We start from the raw sequence: 7739 nt of genomic DNA on the forward strand, positions 1-7739 counted from the left end.
ATATATATATATATATATTGTTGTGTCTGGGAGAATCATTCTCTTTTGGTGTCTTATTATTTAACACACTCACCTGTTCAGTTTCCACTCATTTACCTACTTATTTTTTCTAAAATTTTCGTTACCTCTGGCAACCTTTTCAATAGTGGTTGACTATTCGTTATCCGAGCTGCGTTCTTTATGTTTGTGCGCATGTGTGTGAGTCAGTGTGCATGCGCATACACATATGTATGTATGTATATGTGTGTATGCATGTATGTGTGTATGCACATATATATGGGAGAATTTACGAAAACAACAACAGATGAAGACAGGTGGTGTAAACAACAAATGGATGTATTAGTTTAACGCTCGGGAATGGAGAAAGTCTTTGACGTTTCGAGCCTACGCTCTTCAACTGAAAGGAACACAGAAAGAAATAAGGAGAGAAACAAGGAGAAAAAAAATATAAATGTAGTGGTCAGCGATCTATGCATATATATATGTGTGTGTGTGTGTGTGTTTGTGTGTGTGTGTGTTTGTGTGTGTGTGTGTATGCGTGTGTGTGTGTATGTATATGTGTACGCTTGTATGTATACATTCTACATATTCATGTGTTTGTATGTTGGTGTGTTTGTATGCGTGTGCGTGTTTCCATGTGTGTGTGTGTGCTTCTCTGAGTGAGTGTGTCTGTATGGGTTTTTGTGACTATGTACTTGCGTCTGTTATGTGGGGATGCTTGTTTCATTATGTATCCTTGTGTGAAGTGAGGTGTATGTGTGTGTATATGGTCACGTGTTTCAATCTTCATTGAAAAGGTTGCAAGACGCAACGAAAGGTTTAGAAAAAATGAATAGGTAAATGAGTGGAAACTGAACAGGTGAGTGTGTTAAATAATAAGGCACTAAAAGAGAATGACTCTCCCCAGACACAACAAAATATACTTCAACACACGAACTCACATAAAGGGTCTTGCAAACCAAATCCAAAAAACGAAATATATATATATATATATATATATATATATATACACATATATATATATGTATGTATATATCGGATCATTTATAGAGATGAGTATCACGTTATCAGGAACAACAGTAGTAGTGTAATATAAATGTTTTCTCTTTACCCATCATCGTTATTATTAAACTACATAATGTAATTCCTCTGCTTCTCTTTCAAACATTTAATTTGAAGACAATTTTTTGATGAAGTGTAGCTCCGTTGCTTTTCAGAATTTTGGGTTGTCTCTTGTATATTTGTAAAAGGGAAAGATTTCGAATGTCCTTCACTGCATGTTCCTAGATACTTGCTCAGTGGAACCTTGCGCAATTCCTCTTGTTGGATGTGTTGCCTGTGGGTTCATACATGTTGGCAGAGGGAATTGTTTGTTTCGGCAATGTAATTTTCCTTGCAGTTGGGGTAATAATACAAAATATATGATTCAGCGTCTTGCAGTCCATACCTGCATTTACTTTGAACGAGAATCCACTCTTTAATTTATGTGGAAACCACTTTCTAAATATTAAAAGTTGTTGTTGTTGCATGTTCCACATCTGCTATCTCCACATTCTTTACGGAGAATTCTGATTCATTCTCCGATGTGAATTTTTCTGTTGTGAGGTGTTTTTTGAGACCTTTGGTTGGCGTCTACTGTTTTGTAAGGGGTTTTTATCAATCAGATCTTTCATCTTGGGGCTTTGTAGAAATATAGGCAGTTTTGATTTTGTGGTGTGGATACCCCAGCATTGCGCGCATTAATATATGGAATCGTGTGTTCATTAATGTTTTTCCTTTGGTGTCCTTAGTTGTGCGATGCTCAGCTTCTTTGCTTTTTTAATTCCCTCGTTTATTAAGGGGCATTTCTGCTTTGTTAGGAAGACAGCTTTTTGAGCTTTTTAGCAGTATACGTCTATATGAGAAACTTTCTCAGCACAAATACTGCAGGTTTATCATTTTCGATGGTATATCCAAGTTAAGTTAGATATACACAATGCTATTTTGAACCAATACTGCTTCCATCGCAAATAACGAATCCTATTAATTTGCATTTATATTCTTAGTATTACACAACATGGAAATTGTCTTTTATAATTTATTTATATATTTCTTTCTTTCTATTTGTAGGACAAGTCATATAATAGTGTAGATTTGACAATTAGCTTCTAACACATAACATTTTTCAAAATTGTTTTAGAACAAAGTGAAAAATGCCTTTTTTAAAAATAGAATTAATGATTTATAATTGCTGTATATTCTGTCAAATCATATTCTGTCAAATCATTTCCTCAATACATTGGTTTACAATTAAACTTCAATAAATATGTGATAAAGACGTTTTTTTTTTTTATCAAAGGGCTTTTGTTGTGTCACCCGTTCGACGTACAATACAACGGGATAATAAATAACGTCCTCGCAAATCGTTCTACTCAAGATACACAATACTTGTAATTACACTCGACAATACGCAACTCTCGGCTTTACACAGCTCACCGACTCTCTCTTTCTTTATTTTGGCACTGCAGCCATTCACACAGAGGGGACAGCACAAGGACAGGCACAACACCACAGTGGGGACAAGAAACATAAAACGAATGAAAAATGAAGAAAATGTATAAAATATTATAATGAAATCGATGATGATGAAATGGCTGCATTTCTTTTTGCATCTTTTTTTTCCATTTTTTAAAAAGTCTATTTCCTCTTTTTCCCTTTTAAAGGACTCTTCTATTACTGTTCATTAAGGGTATTAATTCTTCATATTTAACTACTTTTGGTAGTTCCTCAAATTCAGTCTCTTCCCCCAAAGGGTTCACCTCATCTCCAAATAGTTCTTTCAATCTTCTATGCCTTTCCTTGTCAATCACCACACCTTCGATGTGTTCCGGGTAACTTTCTGTTGGCAATTTAATCCTTATGGCACCTTTAAATTTCGTTATTTTCCACTCTATAGCGGTGCTTTTCACATATGTGACTACATGCCACTTTTTCTTATTCCCATTTACTTGATTATACTCCGAACTTGGGCAGTCCGGGCTAGTCGTTTCCTTTGGTTCCTCCGTCTGTACATCAGAATAATCATCCACGATTGTCTTCCACTCTATGTTGCGATACCTCTGCCGGTACATCTAACCAGTACCTCGGTACCTCCTCTATTTTCTCCTCTATTTCCTTCATTCCTTTTTGGCTCTCTGGCGGATAGCTCACTCGCTCTTTCCTCTTTCGCCTATTTACGGCAATAAATGGCTCCTCTTTATTTTCCTTTTTTCCATCCCTTCCTCTTCGGCGGGTTGTCCTTCATGTTGTCCTCTACTTTACTTTCTTGTTGAGGGCACCTAGCTTTCATGTGCCCTCTTTATTTACATAGAAAACATGTTGGAGGTCTTTCCTCCACCAACACTCTTAACGTAATGTTTTCTGGTAGAAGAATCTCTTCTACAATTCCGTGTAGGTATTTTAACCCAACTTGAATCGCCATCTTTAGGCCATAGCCCCAGCAATTAACTTTGTTCATTCTGGTTATCTTCAGAATCCTTGCATCTTCCTCCATTACGTGCATAACTGCTGCCACCAGCCATGCCTCTTCGATATCGGGGGCACTCTGCCGAGTCTCACACTGGCAACACGTTTGCCACTCTACATCGGCAGCAGCACCTACTCTTGTATCCTTATCAGCTCAGTGGAGTGGTTAATAGCATCCGCCTCGCTGGAGAACCTAACCTCCACTGTGCCGTATTTTCTTCCACATATATAGAATATGGTTAGTCCTTTCATGTTGCGTAAACATTCCTCAATTGCCTCTATTGGGGCAATCTCTATTTCTTTGCTAGCGGTTGATAACGTCCTGTACACAACCTTTTTCCTTGCTACATTCTTCGTCACTTCTTCTGGTGGGGTCATCTTTAAACTGGACCCTTCTTTTTGTAACAATTTGTTTCCTTTTCTCCATTCCTTTGTGTCTATTTTTATCTCGCGAACTTCAAGGGTGTTGGTCGTAATACTTTGTGTAGTTGCGGATGCTTAACTTGCGACACGCTCCATTTCACCTCCATTCATCCCTTCGCCCATAACAGGGGAAGAAACACTCTCCAATACAGGCAAAACAGCGACAGAATTCAGCAATTTAACAATTTAACGAATCTTGATTCACCCGCACGGGGAGACCTACAACAATATATAATAACAGTGTGTAACAAGTTAACTCACTTTTTAATGAAATCAACACCAACACCCAAAAATTGCGAGGCGACTCTCTGCCCACACTCTCTGCGCATGTCTATTTATATTGTGGCACAGTCCATTCGGAGCCAACCAAATAGGGGTGTTTTACTTCAACACAATACCTCACCCTTTTGAGCTTGGCTTTGTCTTTTTTTCATTTATTTATTCTATTATTTTTATCATAATTTTACTTCATTGATGAGAAACTGGCATATCTATTTCTCTTGGCGTTAATTTCCATCATTTCTGCATGTTTTCTTTTCCTGTTCGGCCTGCATGTCGGTTCTGCTTTCACTTGTGGTTCTGGGACCTCGAATATGTCATACCATATATCCATTGGCTCATCTCGCCTTTCTTGATTTTTGGTATAACTTTTCTTTATTTGGTTAACGTGCCTTTTATGTTCATATTTTGGTCCTTTTACCGTGTACATCTCATTACCCTGAGGTCCAGTTACATAACCTTCTTCCCAGTCCTGTTTTCCGTTTTTATACATTGTAAAATACACTTTGTCACCTGTGTTAAAAAAACTTCGTTTTACTTCCCGAATTTTGTATTTTCCGTTTCTTACTTGGCTACGTTTGTCAACCACAAAACGAATCTTTCTGGAGAACATCAAATCTGCAGGTGATCTACCCGACTCTGTATTTAGATTCGGTGTTATTCTGTACACCTGTAAGAACTTTGTCTATTTCCAACATCAAAAGGTTCCCGTCTGATCTTTCTTAAGGCTCTCTTGAATGTGTCGACGAATCTTTCCGCTAACCCATTTGACCTCGGATGGTACGGTGGAGTTAACACATGCTTCATGTGGACTGACTTACATAATTGTTTGAACTCCTTTGCCGTGAATTGTGTGCCATTATCTGACACGATCGTATCATGCAATCCGTAACGAAGGAACAATTCTTCCAAGAAGTCAATAGTCACATTTGTGGTTGGCCTTGAATATTTACACACTTCAAGCCATTTCGAATAGCTATCCACCACAATGATATAATAAGAGCCATTTATTGGTCCTGCAAAATCCACATGCAGTCTAGACCATGCTGAATCTGTTTTTGGCCATGGCTGTATCTGCACTGGGGGCACCTTTGCTGCCATAGTGCATCCCTTACATTGTTTACCAGTCTCTCAATGTGTTTCTCCATATTCAACCAATACACGTAACTTATCATGAGGCTTTTCATCCAGGCAATCCCTGGATGTCCTACATGGAAGTCTTTCAATATTCCGTTTTGCAGTACTTCAGGTATTACCTCCCTTTGTGCTTATAATAATACATCATCACATACTGAATAGCACTCTGAACCTGCGTTTCGCTCGTTTATATTATTTTTCGCATTACTTTCCAACGGTATTTTAAAAATTTTTTCTGAACATATTTTTTTCCGATTTTAATTTAATTTCTTCTAGCATTACCGGAAAATCACGTACTATACTGCACAAAATGTTCTTCAATTCCATTTCTAGTTTTAACGATGCAGTCGCCGTGTCTTCAAAAGGTTATTTATATTTTGGAATTAACCTAGACAACCCGTCTGCGTGTCCCATTTTCTTTGATGGCAAAAACTCCATCTGAAAATCATAGTTCAACAGAGTAGTCCCTCAGCGCTGTAAACGTTTTGCTGAATGCGTGGAGGTACCCTTTTCCGAACCAAAAATAGACAGTAACGGTCGGTGATCAGTCTGCAGTGTAAACTTCCTACCGTGTAGGAATTTATGGAATGTTGTTACTGCGAAAATTAATGACAAATCATCCTCTTCGATCTGGCTGTAGTTCTTTTCTGCTCCCAGGGGAATCCTTGATGCATGTACGATAGCTTTGATTTTACCATCATTAAATTTGTGCAATATCACAGCTCTTATACCATATTCGTTGGCATCCGTTGCCACAATTATGTTAACCTCTTTATTAATTTCTCGAATGCTTTCTGACATTCGTTTGTCCAGTCCCATTTCGTGTCTTCTTTTAATTATTCAACGGAGTTCTTAGCTCATATATTTTAGGCATGTACAGCTGGTATTAACATACCAGACCTAAAAATGTTTGTGATGTTGTTTTGTTAGTGAGAGCAGGCATATTTTCTATCACGTCGACCCTAGAAGGGTCCGGTTTTCGTCTGTTTTCATTGATCACCTGTCCCAAGTACTTTATTTCTGTTTTAAAAAAATCGCATTTATTTTCGCTTACTTTAAATCCATAGTCACTTATTTTTTTAACAAACATTTTTTATGTGTTCAGTATGCTGGTCCCTCGATTCACTTTTGATCAATATGCTGGTCCCTCGATTCACTTTTGATCAATATGTCATGCAAGTATGGGACCGCAAACTCACAGTCTGTTAGTATGGTGTCCACCACTTACTGAAATATTGCTGGTGCGACCTTAACCCCAAATGGCAGTCTTTTGAAACGGTACAGACCTTTATGAGTATTAATTGTTAATACTTTAGCACATTCCTCATCAACCAGTAATTGGAGGTAGACCTCTGACAAACCCAGCTTGGAAAAAAATTTCCCACCATTGCACTTAGCAAATATTTCTTCTGGCCCTGGAAGCGGATAGTTGTAATTTTTTAAACAATCATTAAGACCTGTTGAGAAGTCCGCTCATTATCTGACATGGACTGTGACACATTCACCTTATTATATAATGTATTCAATGGTAGAATTCTGCCCTTAAATCTTTACCGAACAGATTCATTGTATTTTTAGATACCATTATTTTACTTTACCGCATTATTTCTTTAAGTTTTATTTCTGGCGGAATTTCGCCCAAGAATTGAATTCGTTCCCCTGACACACCATGAGCTATCTTTGTAGTTTTGTTGTATACCGGCCTTCTTATCTTAATCCATGTTGCTGTATTAATTATCGATGCGTCTGAACCGGTATCTAATAGCATTTTCGTCTGAAAATCATTCATTTTTACCGACACAAATTTTTGGCTTTTATGGTATAATTTATTTTTGTTGAGTAGACTTTCTTAGATTTCTCATTTTTTACATTTTTTCTTCAACCAGCATTTTCACAATCTATGCCCAATTTTACCGCACTTAAAACATCTTTTATCTTTAAAGGGGCAATCTATCATAAAATGCAGGTCTCCGCAACCATAGCACGGTTTTGGATTTATCTGACATTTTTTATTTCAATACCTTCTTTACACGTTTGTACATCATCATCATTATTATTATTATTATTCAGTAGTTTTATTTTTATAACGTGCTTTCACTTCACTACCGAGCGCAGCTCTGTGCGCCTTGGGTATGTGCTGTGGTTTGCTGTGGTGCTCTTATGTTTACTGTATTGAAAGTGTTTTGCGTAGAATGTGTGCAGTACCCAGTAGTGCAATTTTCTGTATGTTATATATATTTGTAAGTCCTGGTGTTTTTGTTATGTATTTGTCTGAATATTTTTTTATTATACCTAAGGCACCTACTATGATAGGAATTGTTTCTGTTTTTAGATTCCACATTCGAGTTATCTCTATTTCCAGGTCTTTGTATTTTGAAAGTTTTTCCATTTCTTTT

At 37.3% G+C, this 7739-nt stretch overlaps 1 protein-coding gene across 1 annotated transcript in view; it reads right to left on the reverse strand.

Annotated features, from left to right (window-relative positions):
- The window catches only part of LOC106881162 (MAM and LDL-receptor class A domain-containing protein 1), a 42475-nt gene that overhangs the window by 27775 nt on the left and 6961 nt on the right, over positions 1–7739 (reverse strand). The window lies entirely within an intron of this gene.

Source organism: Octopus bimaculoides, chromosome 3 (assembly GCF_001194135.2).
Source record: "Octopus bimaculoides isolate UCB-OBI-ISO-001 chromosome 3, ASM119413v2, whole genome shotgun sequence".
Lineage (NCBI taxonomy): Eukaryota > Metazoa > Mollusca > Cephalopoda > Octopoda > Octopodidae > Octopus > Octopus bimaculoides.